Source organism: Cavia porcellus, unplaced genomic scaffold (genome assembly GCF_034190915.1).
Source record: "Cavia porcellus strain 051 isolate PalLab524CR breed Dunkin Hartley unplaced genomic scaffold, mCavPor4.1 scaffold_22, whole genome shotgun sequence".
NCBI classification, from domain to species: domain Eukaryota; kingdom Metazoa; phylum Chordata; class Mammalia; order Rodentia; family Caviidae; genus Cavia; species Cavia porcellus.
This window is the reverse complement of record NW_026947505.1, coordinates 39484604-39503579: the sequence shown is the minus strand read 5'-3', so window position 1 is coordinate 39503579 and position 18976 is coordinate 39484604. Positions and strand designations below refer to the sequence as shown.

Below are 18976 nucleotides of genomic sequence, written 5' to 3'. Positions count from 1 at the left end.
ATGATGGATCCTTCTGCCCCAGAGCAGGGTTGTGCAAAAGACAAGTGATTGGACCCTGAGGTCATTTAACAGAGGCATTTGCTTTGTTTCCTAATGCAAAGGCCAACACTTTTGCCAGAATGTCTTAAAGCGCTCCAGGATCTGAGCCGGGCCTCCTCTCTGGGCCTCCCTCTGCCCCCAGGGCAGCACCACTCCCTACACCTGCTCACTCCTCCTGGGTAAAATGAGTTATTGTGGTCAGAGAAAATAGACAAGGACATCTGAATGACCCTAGGAGAGATTTTCAGATTTAGGCCACACACCCTGGCATAGAAGTCTTGGGCTGCTTCCAAAGGAATGAAGGTGGATCCAGAAGTGCCACTAATGCTCCTAGCTTTTAGTGGAAGACACACCCCTCAGGCCACTATGCAAACAGAAAACAGGAATCTAGGCTGGGCTGTAGAACAGAAGATGCATATGTCCTCAGGCTCTTTTCCTGCCCTTGTCATATGGGAAATGATCAGGCAAAGCAGGCTGATTCCTCTGAGTGGCTATCAAAATCCTTCCCAAACACTGGTCTGTGCAGTATTAACAGTCACAGAAACTGACACTCCTTGTCTAGATTGGGAAGAACAAACATCCCTCCTATTCTGATCTGAGCTGCCTTGACCTCTACTGCTGATCTGATCAACAGATCTGTCATCCTTCCTGGATTGTAGCAAGTGGGGCTCAAGACAGGGAAGAGAGGACCCAGAGACACTGAGGAGCGTGAGACCCGTCCTAACTCTTTCTCTTCAGCCTCCTACTTTCCTGTCAGTATTGCAACCCTTTCCCTCCCCTAGAGTCCCCTAGAGTTCAGACGTTTCACCAACCTGCATTTGGGGTCATTACATAACCGGTCAGTTCCAAGGTCCACCTCTATTCCCAGTGTGCCCAAAGGTCAGCCTTTGGGCTTCTGGGAAACTGCTGCCAAGACAGGGAGAGTGGATACAGGGTCCAGTCGCGTACGCTGCAAATGTGATCAAAAATTATACAAATGTTTTAACTTCTTCAAAATAATGTAATGTATAATCTCCCTCAAAATACTCCCCAATTCGAAACACATCTCATCATTCATGCCACTTTCTGAAGCAGCTCGGAAAGTCTTTTTCCTGAGTATCTCTAGCTGTGCTGTCATGGCTACCTCCAGACCCTGAGGTGATTCAAAACATCTACCTTTCACAGTCATTTTAACTTTGAGGAAAAGCCAGAAGTAGGATGGCGCCAGAATGGTGAATAAGGTGGATAAAGGTACATTGTAATATTTCTTGTTTGATCGAAATTTCTGTAAACAGTTGATCAATAAGCAGTGATCAAACAACAGTGAATATTTAAAGTTTAAAAATTATTACAGAAGACACATTGTCATTACGCCCCTCAAAATATTCCTCCTCTCCTCAGTTATGCCATTGTTCTTCACAGTATGTCTTTTACTGTAATCAGTTTTTTAAAAAAACATGTAAACATTCACTGTATTCCTGTCACCGTGTGTGTGTGTGCACACGTCACACAACTTCTTGTTGCCTCACTGAAATTCTTGCTAAAAAGGAATCATCTCTTCCTCTCCTTGCCTGACCATATCAAGAGTCACACATCACCAGCTCTTTCCCCTTGGTGTCACTGCAGCTGGCACCTTGTCTGTATCACTTCTGCTTCAAAGGAAACTAAACTCAACCCTGAGCTGTAGAGAAATGAGAGTGTCCGAGCTCTGCCAGAGCACAGGGGGTCCTGCCCAGTGGACAGAAGCCCCTTGAGTCAGTCCAGAGGATGAAAAGAAGAAAATGGCGATCCTGGGTACTGCTTTCACATGCTATGTAACAGGAACAGGGGCCAGGGGGCTGGGCAGGTCCACAGGCCTTGGTTATCCACAAGAACCAAAGAGGATGGGCCTGTGCAGACTGCTGAGCCTTCATCTATCCTTTCCAGCCTCTGAGGGCCCTGTGGCTCCAGTTCAGGTCTCTTCATATCAAACAGGGAGAGAAGGTGAACCAGCTCAAGGGCCCCTTGGCTATACTGTCCAGTACTCAGGACTCAGCAGTGTGTTAAACTAAATCACATCAAATCATCCCTTAAAATGTCAGCAGACGGGCAGACTAAAAATGGAGGTGGAAGGGGAGAAAGAAAAAGCCACTTCCTGGAAATGATGCTCCATCTACATTTCCTTTTCTGGAAACAGTGAAGAACAAAGAACAACATGTGATCAAAATACACAATAAATGTTTAAACTTTTGAAAATGGAATAGGTGTGTTCAAAGAGAAGAGAGGCATGCTGAAAGGGATTAATGGCAATATGCTCTTTCTTGTAATCAATTTTTAAAAAGTAAACATTCACCAAAATTTTCAACCAAACCTCATAGGATTAGATGGCCCCATTTGAATTCAAAATCCCTGAAATGCAGTGAAGATGACACAACAGGCAACTTTTAAAAACTTGCTACTTCTCATATGAACTCCTGCACCAGCTCTGTCTCTTGTCCACATATCAGCGCTGTGCGAAAAGCAGCTTTTGGAGTCAAGAGTTTCTTGAGAGGACAGTGACAGGAAAGGAGGCCTGTGCCATGTGGCAGAATGGGACAGGAGCCCACCACGCCCTCCAGAGATGCTTCTAACGGTCAGAGGCCTGATTACTGCAGCATGGGCATTCAGAATGTTTTTATTTTATGAATGTTAACACACTAGAAACTCATAACACAGCCAAGCAGTTATGAGCTCCAACGCTTTGTGAGAGATTTTCTCTGAGGGCTCGTTAATGTGGTCTGTTAATGGAGTACTCCTGAATTGGAATCCTTAACTGGAGCTTTCAAATAGGGGCTAGGAAGCATGTGGCTGCACATAGTGAAGCAGCTTGGCCTCTATGCCTGTCTCTGTCTGCAGTGATCAGGGGAAGGATGAGGCAGAGAGCGGGAGGGCAATAGAGAAGTTTGGCAAAACTATCTTGGCATTAAAAACACAAAAAGGGTCAGATGGTCTGGAGAGAAGTTAATGGCTCTAGGTCACATTCTCACTGCCAGGATTCATCAGGTTGCCTCTAAGACCTACCATTCCCATAAATTGACCTGGCCATTGATACCAGTGCTGCCCATCCCTGCCACCCAACCCCAATTCCAAAAATGCACAGGCATTTGAACTGTCCCTCATCCCTATTGTTCTGCCTACCTGAGAGTAGAGACACATGGAGGAAAATTTCACCAGTTATTTTGAAAAGCAGCCGTTTGTGATTCTACTCAAGGATTATAATGGCAAAAGGGGGCTGGGTACAGGAATTGCATGCAGGCAAGGAAATACATTCTTAGAATTCTCACCGTAATATTGCCTTATAAACACTTTATTAAGTGAAGAAATGGATGAATGAGTAGGTGAAGGATTGAATTCTTTATCTGCATTTGCTGGCAGAGTTGAGTTCAGCCAAATTCTAGTCAGAAATTTGAAAGATGAAATTTCAGATTCCAAATGAGGAATTCCAATCCCCAGTGTTCCATTATTCACACAACCTGTGGCAGCCTGCTGGGCATGTACTAAATAGAAGAACCATGAGCTCCTGTAGTTTGTTTAAATAATACCCCCAAAAGTTCATGAGTATGATCCTGTTCAACCAGATCTTGTCTTCCTAAGTCTGTGGTCCCATTTCATCCTGAAAAATGTTAGTTGGTTTTACTTCAGCATGAAGGGCTTGGGGTCCTTACGAGGGACTACATTCATTTCTGTCTTGGATTTTGTATACTAACACAAAAGAGAATTCTTAAAAAGCTCTAAAATAAAGAAGCCTACTTCATTTAATTCATCGTTTCTGAAATTTATTTGTCCAAAAGAAATCCTTTTTGCAAAGTGTGATGGACAAAACAATGCCCTCTGCTCTGGCCAGCTGTCCACATCCTAATCCCCAAAGCTTGTCACTCTGCATGGGTTATTGCTGATGAAACTAAGGACCCAGAGGTGGGAAGGTTGCCCTGGATTACCCTGTCAAATCACATGACCTATCAAATCACAAGAACTTTAGTAGAAAGCCTGAGGTCAGAGTCTGAAGGAGACCAGGGATATGGCTCAATGATATAGTTCCTGCCTGGCAAGTACAAGGTCCTAAGTTTGATTCCCTGTACCTGCCCCCCCCCCCCAAGTATAAACCAGAGTCTGAAGGAGATGGAATAGGCAACCGAAGTTGGACCTTTGTGTTGTGAAAATGAAGAAAGGGGTCACCAATCAAAGAATGGGGGTGATCACACATCATGGAAAGTCTCCCCTGAAGACTCCAAAAGGAACACAGCTCTGATGGCATCTTCATTTTAGGGCCCCCTTTTATATTTCTGAGCTCCAGAACTGTAAGAGCATGAATCTATGGTGATGTAAGGCACCAAGTTTGTGGCAAATTGTTATGCAGCTACAGGAAACTAATACCACAAGATGTGTATTAACATTTCATTTTTAACTAATAGGAATGAGAAAGTAAGGATGTTTGTTCAATTATCATGCAGCAATATGATCAAAAAGTATAGCAAATGTTTAAATTATAAAAGTTTATTACAGTAAAACACATTGTCATTAACTCCCCTCAAAATACTCCCCCTAATTTCAAACACATTTATCCTATCTTTTTAAAAAGTTTTTATTCATTTATTATCTTTGGTACCAGGGATTGAACACACAACCTCACACCTGCCAGGCAAGCGCTTACACTGCTGAGCTAAATCTCTGGCCCTATCCTATTATTCTTGACACTTTCTGAAGCAATTGTAGAAGATCTCTTTGAATTGATTCAAAACATTTACCTTCATGGTCATTTTGACATTGAGGAAGAGCCAGAAGTCACATGGTGCCAGATTCAGCCACTAAGGAGGATGAAGACACACTAAAGTGCATTTATGAGCCTGTTTTCCATTGGATGGCATGCAGCAGCAACTTTTACCCATATTTCTGATCACATCTCATAAAAACTTTCATGAGAAAGGACTAGAAAAACTGCTTCAGAGTGTGGCAAGAATAACAGAAAACATATGTGTGAAGCAAGGGGAAATAGTTTGAGGGGAGTTGATGGCAGTATGTCTTTTTCTATAATAAATTTCTGTTTGTTTATATTTGGTACTGGAAATCGAACTTAGGACCTTGTACTTCCCAGACAGGCACTGTGCCACTGAGCTATAACCCCAGCCCTGTAAAAAATTTTCAAAAGCTAAACATTCGCTGTCCATTTTGATCACATTCTAAAATAACCAAAACACCTCTCCTAAGCGTCCACTTCCTACTTACCTTTAGCTCCTCTCCAGAGCCATAGCTGTGGAAAGGTTCATCCTCTCGTCCATCAGGATGTGCCACAATCATTTTGTTCACACACTGTTATCGCCACGCAGCGGCTATGTGCTGAGCTCCTGTCTCTGTAGGAGGCTGACACAAAGTGAGAGAAGGCTGTGCTCTGGAGGAGTGCGGCTGAGTGACTGTGCATCTCCTACCAGTGTTAAGGAGCCTTGGGGGCAAGTACCATGCGGTCCACATCTTGAGGCTTCATATCACTTCTTGACACAACTAATTAAACTATAACACTTACACTTCTCGGGTTTCTCCCTAGAATATTCTGGGAAAGGGGCTGGCAAGCCGCCTGGTTTGGACGAAGTCTCTCAAGGGTTGAAGTGTTGAAATTTAATTCCCACTGGGAGATTTTAAGAGGGTGGAAATTTAATCCCACTGTGGTGTTTACAGGTGAGGATTTTGGGAGGTGATGGGAATTAGATAAGGTCATTACAGTGGAGTGCTCAAGACTAGATCCTGGTAGCTTTATAAGGAAAAGGAGAGAGATGAGAGAGAGACTCATAGACACATTCCAGCTCCCTGTCTCTCATCATTGCTACTCTGTGCTGCCTCAGAGCCAGAAAAAAGACATCTCAAGGTGCAACTCTTTGATCTTGGACTTCCTGACCTGTGAGGCAAAATAAACCTCTTTTCTTTATAAAGTTCATAGCCTCACATATTGTATTATGGTACCAAAAAAATGATAATACAACCAAGTAATTTTTCAAGTTACTTTTGAGAACCAGTTCCACATCAAAGTTTGGGGCCAGAATTAATTTGACTGAGATGCTGCATTGCACGGTCTTGCTTGTATTGTTTTGGTGAAGAAAGGTGAGAAGGGTTGAGGAAATATAAAAAGCATGAATCCATCCTTCCACAAGTTATGCAAAAGAAAGCTGGGTCAAAAATGCAATTGTTGGACCAGAAGCAGTTCTTTATTTTCCTTTGGTTAGGTCTTTCCAACAAGAGTTCGTGTTCTTAGCTGAAACTTACACTGTGCTTGCTTTGGGTCCAGCTGCAATGCATTGTTCCATAGGGGACAGATTGCCCAAAAGGCCAAGGAAGCAGCTCACAGTGTCTCACACAATCCCACGTGTGCCTGCCTCCCTCCCATCTTAACACACTGTTCTTGTGAACACACTCTTGCCTCTGTGCACCCGAGGCTGCTGGCTTCAGGTTCAGTCCCTTCATCAGGCCTCCCTGAGCTCACTAGCCAGAAACAGTCTTTCATTCCCTAGCATACCAGTCACTCCCTTACCTGCCCCTGCCTAATGTTCCTTCCCCATATCCAGAGCCAGAATTTCCCAGTAAGGCCACATTCTGAGGTCCTGAAGGTTAGGATTTTAACATCTGAATTTGGCAGGGGAACACACTTCAGCCATTACACTTAGTAACACAACTACCATTTTCATCAAGGTGACAACAGGGCCAGTCAAAAATGCTTCTTCAGACCCAGTTCTGACAAATGAGATATAAATAAAACTCTACTGTGTGGGACTCATGGACAAACCTGGGTAGTTCTTCACCCTCTCCCCTTCTTCATTCTGGAACATGGATATGATGCAAGAGGCAGAGCAGCCATTTTGTTACATTACAATGAGTATAAAATGGAGAAGGAAGAAGTCAGAAGAAACCTTAGTCATGATCATGTGTCTAAACTATCTCTAGACTGATTCCTTTCCACCTGAGAAAAATGAACTTCCTGTATTTAAGGCTGGTTTTTGATCAGGAACAATTTCCCACCCCCAGCAAACATTTAGCAGTTCATGGACACAGTTTTGGCTATCACTGGGGAGGGTCTTGCTGGAACCTGGTGGAGGGAGGTGAAGAATGCTTCTTAATACTCTGCAGTGCACAGGGTGACCCACTCAAAATCGCAGGAACTAGCAGCTGCCAGAGACCAAATCAAACTTTCTCCTCTCTTCCCCAGCCATCTAGCCCCTGCTTTATGAGTAGCCTTGTATGCCTGTTCTGTGCCCTCCTCTTTGCTGACTAAGGCTCTTTGCTCCTCTTCCATGAGGACATAACCAAACATAAAGCTTCTGTGAATTCCTGAGTCTTAATTTCAAACTACCAGAACAAAACTACTTTGTATTTCTGAATCCAAACTCCTGATTTCTGGCATAAAGTATGTGATTGTCCCATGTTCAGTCAGGTCCCAAATCAACTTTGCAAGCCATGTAGCTTGATAAGGCTGTCATAGCAGCAGAGGCTAGGAAAAGGAGGTCACCTACAAATGGGGTTACTGACTGAGATGACTGTCCAGAGGCTGTGTCCTTTGAGATGGGACACATAGTCTCAGTTTTACATCTTTCCTAGCACCTAGTGCACTGCCCTATGAACAGTAGATGCTCAGCGAACAAATAAAGGTGGATAATCTCAATCTGCAAAGATTCATCTCAGAAACAGTATGTGGCAAATACTCTCCACTGATATTTGCTCCAGGCGTACTTATACTGAGTATTTTTTCACTAAGTTTCCGAATATTTTGACAGCTGTTTAATATACTATTGTATATTCACTGAAACATGCTTCAGATTAACATTTAGACCCATTGCTTTAAATTTAAAGTTCTTTACCTAGAGAGATGTCAGAGGTTGAACAAAAATGTATGGAACATATTATTTAAGAACAATGAATAGTTCATAGATAATACATCTAATGCTCTCCAGCTTTTTAGGAACATTGAATAATTTATAATTCCTTCGGTGTATCCTCACCAGTCCCCTTCCACCCACTTTTTTGGGGTTAAAACCCTCCATATTCCTTAAGGCCATTTTCCTATATGTTTGTAAAATTGTCCACATGTGTCTGTTTGTAAAATTGTCAAGGCTCTGCCAATTAACTGACTAGGTAAACTGGTTCAAGGGTATTTCCAGCTAGGAATGTGTTTCCTTTTCTAGCCTGGAGCATGGTCTGTGTTTTACCAGGGGTCTTGTAATGACATAATCGCAGGACTGAGAGGAAGCAAAGGTCTCCTTCATTGATGCTGGCCAGTGGGGAAGAAAATTTTGATTGACAGGCTTTCTTTTTTAAAATTTTATTTTAAAGAGAATAAAACAAAACAAAATAACACAGAATAAAGTAGAGCAGAGTAAAAAAAAATGCAAACAACATTGGATTTCAGAAAAAGAGCAGGAAATCAACAGTGGCTACTATAATGTCCCTTGTGTTCTTCAAAGTAGTTGTTCATACCTTAACACACAATAAACTAATACACATCAAAATAGTATAAAAGCAATCAAAACACAAGAATGAGAGCATTAAGGGTTTCAAGACCAGACACCAGGAAATCAATAATGGCTATCATAATGTCTCTTGTTAGCGTACCTAACAGATCTAGAGAAATCATTCCTAAAATTCATCTGGAACCAGAAGAGACCTAGGATGGCAAAGGCAGTTCTGGGCAACAAATGCAAGGCAGGAGGCATCACAATCTCTGACCTAAAGCTACTATGATAAAATCAACATGGTACTAGAATAAAAACAGACCTAAAGATCAATGGAATAGATTAGAAGATACAACCTCAACTACAAACACATTTGGCCACTATATCTTTGACAAAGGGGCCAAACATGTTCATTGGAAGAAAGATAGCCGCATTAACAAGTGGTGTGGAATAACTGGCTTTCCATATGGCACAAACTAAAACTAGACCCATGCTTATCACCATGTACTAAACTAAAGTCAAGCGGATCAAAGATCTAAATATTAAAACAGAAACACTAAATATACTGGAAGACAACGTAGGTAGAAATCTTGAAGACATAGGAGAAGTCATGAACAAAAATCAAACTGCACAGGAAATACTTTCCAGAATCAATGACTGGAATCTCATCTTACTAAAAGTTTTTTTCATGTCAAAAGAAATCTCAAACAGAGTGAAAAGAAAACCAACGAATTGGGAAAAAATCTTAGTCAGCTATCCCTCAGACAAAGGACTTCTATCTAGAACATATAAACAATTTTTTAAAAAATCAGACCCCAAAATTCAAAGACCCAACCCAAAAATAGGCATCCGAGATGAATATATACTTCTCAGATGAAGAAATACAAATGGCAAATCAATACATGAAAAAATATTCAACATCATTGGTCATTAGAGAAATGCAAATTAAAACCACACTGAGTTTCCATCTCACTCCAGAAAGAATAGTCAGGACCAAGAAAACCACCAATAACAAATGCTGGAGAGGCTGTGGGGAAAAAGGAACTCTTCTACACTGTTGGTGGAAGTACAGACTGGTGCAACCACTGTGGAAATCAGTGTGAAGTTTTCTCAAAAGGCTGGGATTGGCTGACCCAGTTACTCCACTTCTGGGACATCATATACACACAGGGATATATGTGCACCAATGTTTATAGCAGCACAATTTGAAATAGCTAAATCTTGAAAACAATCCAAATGCCCATAAACTGAACAATGGATAAAAAAGATGTGGTATTTTTGTATAATGGAATACTACTCAGCTATAAAGAAAGACCACATTGAGGCTTCTATAAGTAAATGGATATGACTTGATATCATATTCATAAGTGAAATAAATCAAACTCCCATGTGTAAATACTGTATTGTCTCCCTAGTGTAAGAAACTGAAAGAATAAATAAGATACAAAATAACAAATATTGTGAAAGGGTAAGAAACTGCTCAAAGAAGAAAAAATAACTCAGGGAAAAAGAGAAAAGAAAGAAGAGAAATGAAATAAGATATAAATTTGTATATATACACTTTGAAAGGATTTTGCCCTGAATGGGACACTGCAGCGGTGGGAGGCTGGGAGGTGGAACCAAGGGGCTCTATCTTGAGGTCATCTTCCCGCCCCTAGGCAATTTACCTGTGGTGTGAAACGAATTCCAATGGGCTACCTGTGATGTAATGCCCCCTTAGGCACCACCCCAAACCTAAGCTATATGTATGCCCCCCACACCACATGTCTGGCAGAGAGAAAAGCCAGACCTCAGTGATTGTGGGGTTCTCTCTTCCTGTTCTTAAAATAAAGGCTACTTTTATTTCATATTTCTATCTTTTTAACTGTCCTGAAAATTCTACCACACTTAAGATTACTAAGATGGGAGTGAGGATTTAGAGATAAGCTCCTGCCTAGCAAGCATGAGATCGTGAGTTTGATCCAATCCCTGGTACCACAAAAAAAAAAAAAAAAAAAAATTACTAAGATGATTGTAGTACAAATTCTATTAGTTCTTGGAACAAAACAGATAACATCTGTAGGATTAGGTCAATTTTGTATGACTATATCTGGTTATTCAAATAAGACTTATGAAGATAACTATGCAAAATAACAAAAATTGTTATGTTCCTTGTTTTGAATGTCTACACTGTTGTTGCTTTGGGCTCTTACATATAGTTATTTATTTGTTGATTTGCTTTTCTTCTAATACAGAAAGGATAGTTGTACACGTATATGCTTATATATGCCTAGAACTGAACCTCACCTAAAGGGTTTACAAGAATTGATTGTAGTATGTGTGTTAGTATGAACAACTACACTGAAGAAAACAAGACACCATGGTAGCCATTGATGATTTCCTATCATTTTGACTCAAAAGCCAATAATGCTTTTATTCTTGGTTTTGATTGGTTTTAGTCTGTTTTCAATCATTTGATTCCAATATGATTGACAGGCTTTCTCTAGGACCACAAACCTTAACAATAATCCTCATGTGTTAAGGAGTTACAGATGTCTGATATCAGATACTGTGATGTACACTTCACAAACATTGTCACAGCTGCCACTGTTCCTCTGGACTCTCGCCCTTCCCACCAGGCCTCCCAAAGAAATCCATAGAGAGCCTCCTCCAGCATTTTTATATTCTTCTGCAGTCCCATAGGTGCCCATCAGACTCAAAGCTCAAGGGCAGGCCAGGAGTGATGGCAAATGCTTGTATCCCAGCACTCTGGAAGATTAAGGCTTTCAAATTTGTTCCCAACCTGGGCAATTAGCAAACAAAATAAAACAAAACAAAATCCTCTAGGCCAATCCAGAATCCTGCCCTTTGCTTTTCCTCAATCTAAGAAATAATTGTTGCAAATCATAAGTGCATTAGTGTTAAATTAACTATTAAATTCACTGCCGTGACAAAGCTTTAGGAAATGAAAAATCTTTTTGTGAGTAAAATAGATTTCAGTTCATCTGTTTTCTTGTTTCCCTATACTTTTCTATACCATCCTCTCAGTGTTTGAAAGTGAGGGACACTCACATGCCAACATTTTTTTCAAAACCCAAGTAAAAAGAGCTAAGAAGCATTTGTTAAACTGGAGTTCCTGTTCTTTCCTGAACATCTTCACCAGTGGATTTGGCCCTGTAATTTTTTAAGACCTCTGGCCTCTGTTAGGGGGAGATTTAGGATGGAAGGGAGGAAGATATAGAAAAAGCTAAGGATATGTCTCTGTCTTGTCACTGGAAACCTCTAAATACTCAAAACATCTAAGGCAGGAAATGAACCAGAATCTTCAATGAGTCCAGCAGCAATAAGCTTGATAATAAAGCCTGCATATTTAATTCCAAAGCTGCCTGTGTCTGTTTGACTAAGAATGCACACAGCCTATCTATGCAATTTGCATAGCAATTTGAGGAATGTGAGGATGTGAAATATTAGCAACTCTGTATAATAACTATGGGAGATTTTTTGTTTCAGACTTTTAAAAACTTATGGAGCTTAAATAAATGCTGAGGAAAGCATTTCGTTTGCCTTTCTTCAGATTTAAAAAATTTTATTTTAGACCAGCAGACATCGAAATTTATAATAATGAGTGCTTTGGTCAGGGATAACAAAGCTGTAGTTTCTGATTATAGCTACAAATGTTTTAATAGCAACTTTAATTAATCATTAAGAGAAGCAGTTTTCCTTTATATGTAGAGGAGTAAACCCACAATTAAAAAAATAAAAATGAAAAAGATGTTAATGTATGATCTTTCATAAGGCACTAGCTCTTTAAGTGAGATTGGTATCCGTCAGCATAGAGGGGGTGGAGATGTGGATTTTGGGGAAGTGTCTCAAGAGTTGGTTTTTGCCTTCAGAGAGTCGTGGTAAAGAAAATGCTGTGTTGTCTTTAATTAGTGCTATTCAAAGCGGAGGCACTGGAGGCAAGTCAGACCCAGGCTCTATGGATTTCCTCTCTAGTTTGCAGACCTGGCTCGCACTTACAGGAAATGTGCCCCAGACAGAAGAGAAGTTGTTCCCTTGTTAACAGTGAAACAAAGGGGACTAAAAGGTGCTAAAGAGGGTGATACATTAATGCATGAAGGAGCAAAGAAAGGATGCAGCCAGCTAGATTCATTTCCTTTTTTTGATTTTTGGGAGGCCAACTTTCATTTCCCCCAAGAACATGCGGAGTTGGCATGGGAACTCCCAGCATGGCCAGCTGGGGTAGGAACTGGGGACATAACTCTGAGGTTTGGAGCAAAATGAGAAAATGCTGAAAACTCCACAGACCTAATGACATTTTACCTTGTTGCTATACATTTTATGTGTGTAGAAAGTGGATTCTGTGTTAGGGTAACAGTGGAGTTAGAGGTGTGTATGTGTGTGCTCACGTGTGCACTTAAGAGTTGGGGTATACACACATCTGTGTGTGGTCGTGTGGTCTATGTTTTGTTAGCAAGAACAGAAGTCATGGAGGGCATTTGTATACACAGTGGCTGGACAGGCAGCTTTTCTTCTTTTTTGCGCACTTGGCTATTAATGTCCAGAGGAAGTGAGTCCGCATGGCTGATGACCTCATTTCCACCATTTCTCCAAAACCCAGCTAGCCATGGAGGGGAAGGCTCACTCAACCAGTCATATCCTGGGGACTGCCAGGAAAGGATGGCCCGTGGAGGCCCTAGTTGCACACCATAAAACCAGATGCCCAGCCTCAGTCCATACCTGTCCTGAGTTGCAATTGGTGGTTTCATTCTTCAGTCAGTAAAATGAGGTCACCAAACATGCAGAACCCAGGCTTGGGTCCAGCTGGCAGGGTGGCAGCATTAGTTCCACACAAAAACATCAAACTGTAACAGTGATAGAGTTTTCCCATGATCATCGTATGGAAATTAGTCACTTAAGATCAGCACAGCATCTATTATTGATGACATTTGCCAAACCAGAGATAAATAGTGCTTTATCTTGAACCAGTGATAGTGATAAGTGACTCTTATTAAATCAATAGATCAATTCAAAGCCAATAAGTCAAGACATCCAAAAGTTGATCAAAGAACACTGAGCCCACAAGTCAGCTCCCCCAGGGAGCCTGAGATAGCCTGTGGATATGCAAGGTGAAAGTCACATTCTCTTCTTCCCAGTTTCTCATTCTTTCAGTTTCTCAGAAAAGTAGAAACTCACTACAAACTGCAGTTCAATGCATGTTATCCATACGCTTAAAGTGAGAGGGAGGATCGAAGACGCACAGATCGTGGATGTGCAAAGCACAATTTCAGACCACAGAAGGCCTTGGATTTCCCTTGCTGTGGTGAGATGGAAGGGAAGTGGCAGGCCCAGGATACACTTCTGCATGTTGAGGTCAGACACACACATTCCCGATACACACACACACACACACACACACACACACACACACACACAGACCCTCGTACATTGACATGCACACACACACACACACACAAATCACACAGATGTACACACTCACCTAAACAGATACTCACCTACACACAAGCAGGCCTCCAGGGCCATTCCTCTGTTGCTCTAACCCCACTCAGTCTTCTTCATGGCAGGCTCAGATCACATGGTGGAGGCTTGTAAAGGCACCATTGCTTTTCCACCTGAGGACACAGGAGGCAATAGAGAACGCTGGGAGAGGCTATAGACACAGTGGCACGTAGGAAAAGGCCCCAGATTCTGGAAATGACCTCTCTGTATAGCAAAGAGAAATCAACATTTATGGCGGATTGGTGGAGTCTGGTAGGGCACAGTGGCCTGATTATCAAGAAAGAAAAGGAAAGACAGTAATACTCGCTTTTTTGTTATTATTTTTTTTAAAGCTTATATCTAGAAAGAATAGATCTTTTAAGTTCAGGCTGGGTTTGCCAAACACAAACTGCTCTGGAAACTTAAAAACATTAATAAAAAGCATTATAGAACTCACATATCAAGAAAGAAGTGTAGGTATTATATTCTATATTTCTTCTGCAAAGTCTCTCACAAGGAACCAGTGGCTGTCTCTTGTACCATTTGTTCAGACTGACATGGGTGAGTATCAGGCTAGTGGATGAAACTCCACAGGCAGAGATGTGTGGGCTCCTGTCCACCCCAGGATGATGCAAGTGAATATATCCTGGCAGAACAGGGACAACACAGGTTCCATGTTTAAAACTGATAACTGTACAGAAATGTCAAACCCTAATCCAGAAATACTAGTGTGTTATTGTTCTTTTCTTTCCTTTTTTGATAATCCACTGTGAAGATTGCATGTTTAATAAACTCAAAAGGCATGATTTTTAATTTAATATATATTGTGTTCAAATAACACTTAATACATGTGTAAATAAATAAGTTGTTAAAGTACACATACCTAAACCCAAACAACATACAGTCAAATAAAATGAGAAAACAAGAATTAGAAATTGAAGAAGAGATATATTCCTTACAGCTATTCATATGTGTCAAAGTTTTGCCATAACAGCTGGAGTCATGAAGGAAATCTAACTCGAAAGATTCTTGAGGGAGTATGATATACAATGGGAGTGGTCTGGACTGGGGTCCAGGAGAAAGAACAGAGGCCAAAAAGTACATTTTATATGAATCAAACTATGAGGGGAGAGGTACCAAATTCCAGCCACCAGTTAGATTTAGGACATAAGAAAGAAGAACTAAGATGGATTTCATGGGGCATTTCAAGTGGGAAAATCTCTGACAGAGGGTTATGAAGATCATGACTAAGAGTGGCAGGTTTTATTTAAAGAGAAATCAGAGACACTGAGGCTTCAAGTAAAATAGTCCTATGATCAAGAGAAGTTCTGTGGACCTAGACTAGGGAAAGGATCACTCATTGCACAAATGAAAAACAGAATCTGATAATGGTAAGCAACTTCCCTGACAGGACACTGGTGGGCTGATTCTTGGGAGATGAAGAAGTGGGAATTCATAGATAACTCAGAAGTTATTGGTTCAGGTTTCCAGAATATAGAAGCTTGCCTGGTAATCGGAAAGCACAGAAAATATGAGTGTCCAAGAAAAACATAATGTGGATCTTGGATTTAGACATGTTTAACTTTAAATACTAGAAGATTTCTAAGTAGAAACTTTTTAGCCAGAATAATTCATTATCATCAGGCTAAAGAGCATCTGAGCTTGGTCTGGATCAAGACAGTAGATTACACCAGTTTTGGAAGTGCCAGTTTCCTGAACTTGAACCTGTCTATCATGCTGGAAAGACATTGGTGCTAAAGATGTGGTTTCCATGAGAAGCTGTCCAGCGAGAGCACCTAGACCACACATGGGAGGATTGTGATTATTCTGCTTGAGGAGAAAAATTTCAACTAATGTATTGATGCCAATGGACAAGCAGTCACTAGTAGACTATCACAGGATTCTTGTTCTTGATCAATTGAGCACATTTTTTAAAAAAAAGAATATTGCTTATTAATATTGCTTCCTCTTCATTTTGTAATAACTTTGGAAAGAATAATCTCAGCCTATATGAATAGTTGTAAAGATACTCTTGCCATGTTTCCTTAGTCTCCCTTATTCTTTCTCAGTCTATCCTTGTTTTTGATGACCTTCACAATTTTGAGGACAGGTATTTTGTAGGATGTCCTTCAGTTGGCTTTGTTTTGATTTTTTTTTTTTTTTTTTTTTGTGAACAGACTGCAGTTAATGGGTTTGGAGAGGAAGAAAATAAAGGAAGTATCATTCTATCATATCTGTGCAAGTGTATATCCATTTGTATGATTTATTACAGATAGTATTAATTTTGGTTATTGGTCTGAGGTAGTGTTTACTAAGTTTGGCCAGTACCAAGTGAATTTCCCTCTTCCCTTCTCCACTCTATTCTGTGGAAGAGAAGCACTAAGTCTAGCCACCCTCAAGGGCAAGAATAGGGAGATGGGGGAAATTAGCATGGCTTGGGTGGAGGAATATCTGTGTAATTTACTGAAAGTTCTGTTGTAAGGTGTATGTGTCCCTTTTTCTCCCACCTACTTATTTATTAAATCATTTATCTCTGACAACATGCACCCATGTATCTTTATTTTATACCTTGAGTTGTGTATAATACAGTAATATAGTACAGTACTATATTACTTATGCATTTGCTCAATTTTATATATATTTGGCTGTTGGGCGCTTGATCAGCTGTCTGATGAGCTACCACTCATACATAACTGAACCACTCTTCACTTTATGCTACTATGAGGTGTGGCAGGATAGTCCTGGGTTTTCCAAGGCCCAGTCTTAGAAAATCATTTCTCCACAGCACCCTGGTCCTTTTCTTTGGAGAATTGGAGTTAGAAACCAAGACATGAGCCCAGAATGTGTTTGATGTTGCTGAAGTATTCCTGTTCCCAGACCCTCTCAGTGGACAGAGTGAGGACATATTTTTATGTAAATCATTTATGGCTAAATCATTTACATACACACATGGCTTCCAAGCCATTGATACAGCAAGCCTTCCCCTACATATATCTACCTTCCCTTCCTGCCAGTAAGGAAGCCGGTTCCCTTCATTTATCATTTTTTACTTATTTGCCTTGACCCCATAGCATACTGAACATTTCTATCTATAATTTTAACATACCAAATATTCATGTATTAAATGTGAACACAATAAAAGTTTGGAGGAAATGTAAAGGATTATGGAAAAGAATTTGAATTCAAAAGGATTTTAATAATCAGCTGGAGAATGAATCCAAGCAAAATTATGAATTAACATGATAAATAAGGGTTTAAAAACAGCAAATGATATAAGTAGAGAATAATAGAGACCAGGTTTACCAGCAATTTCTATGGGAAAGGAAAGAGGCAGAGGATTTAGTTGACCACAGGCAAAGGGTATGATGGTGTTGCAAAACAAAACCAATGAATGGAAATAGAATATTCCAGTAAAGGCTTCCTGGCCTATGCACAGGTCAGACAACATTGCTCAGATGCAAACACTTATATTTATCCTTTAAAAGAGTGCATAGGGAGAGAGACAGGAGCCATGTAAGAGGGATAGGATCATAATCTTAAAATACTAGCAGGGATTAGATGTACTCTGTGTTGCTCCAGAGGACAGAACTAAGACCAGGGAATAGACAGGGGAGGGGCAGATGATTTATCCCACTTACTCCCAATTTGTGGGATAGCACACTTTCAGCACAATTAGAAACCAGAGGAATGGAGGGCAATAACAAAACTCATATACTACAGAAAACTGCAAGAAAAACTAGAAAAGAGAGCCCCTTTCACCTGGGCTGTTCATGACAAACTTTCTGTGAAAAATGAAATAAGGAACCAAAATGAAGGAAGTCAAGGGGTGGGGAGAAGAAGGGCTGGGGTAAACTCTTGAGGAGTAAGTCTCACTTTTGTCCAAAGGCAACATTTTATGCAGAAATAAACCATAATTCCCAGCAAAAGTCTTAGACAACTGGTCAGGCAACAGTAGAGAGGTGGCTGCTAATGACCATGCAGTGCAGACTCAGCATGTTCATAAGAGATCAATAAATCCTTGGAAAGGATACCTAGGTTTTTCTGAGTTCAGAAAGCAACAAATCAGGGTGAGCTACCAGAGTGTCAAGGGAGCAAATAATAATAATAAATTCAAGGTCAAGATGCTCAGGATGAAATGGCATGCCAAACCACACTGGCATGTGTTTGATTCAATATGCTTTTGCTCTTTTATACATATTTTTTATTTTTTTAAAAAAGACAACCTTAAAGATCTAAACACCAAATTGAGGACAGAGGTTGAGTTCTGATGCTGCCTAGGCAGATACTCCTGTAAGTACTGCTGCCAAGTCCTTGACTCCCTGAGCCTCAGTTTTTCAATCCATTAATAAAAAGGAATAGAACCAGGAGATTTCTATGGTCTCACCCAGTTTCAGGGGTTTTTAAGAGAATCTGTTATTTAAGACAAGACAGTGTGTTACTTTCCTGAAATACAATTGAACCCCTTGATGGATGAAACACACAAAACAGCAGCCAGTATCTGACCCCGACGAGTTAGTAGCTCAAATGCGGAGAGGAGAGAAAATATGAATGGATTCAAAGTTTGCAAAAAAAAGCTCTGAAACCTGTATCAGTAACAGCACTTCCCACCGGACAGACTGAAGGCAAGACCAGACATGAGGTCAGTGTGAGGTGAGAAAGGATCTGGGCATACAGAAGCCAGGACTATTTTAGTTTACACAGGGAAAGACATCCTGTGTGGGGTATTATATTCTGTGTGGGAGCCTCAGAGCACAGAGACAAGAAGAGCTAATAAGGGAGGAGAAGAAAGACAGAAAACTAAGGGCAATTCCAGAAGCTGAATCACATGTGGGTTTAGCTCTGGGCCTAGCACCTGCTAGGCACTGGCAACTGTTGATTGATAGAAGAATTTAAAATTAATGGCCAAAGAGGGGATAGGCAGATGAGGAAATGTTTCATTCGTAGAATGTGAATGGAATAGATGTCCAGGGTGAGACCAGCCCAATTTCATGTAATATATAATTTGCAAAGATATGTAAAGCCAATACCTGGAC

At 40.7% G+C, this 18976-nt stretch overlaps 1 long non-coding RNA gene across 1 annotated transcript in view; it reads right to left on the bottom strand.

Moving 5' to 3' along the window:
* LOC106026899 (uncharacterized) overlaps positions 1-18976 on the bottom strand; it is a 50695-nt gene that overhangs the window by 17836 nt on the left and 13883 nt on the right. Inside the window, exons 2-3 of the long non-coding RNA XR_001200496.2 lie at positions 13961-14077; positions 852-988 (exon numbers count right to left, since the gene is read on the bottom strand). This is a non-coding gene — a long non-coding RNA (uncharacterized LOC106026899). The remainder of the gene's footprint in view (positions 1-851; positions 989-13960; positions 14078-18976) is intronic.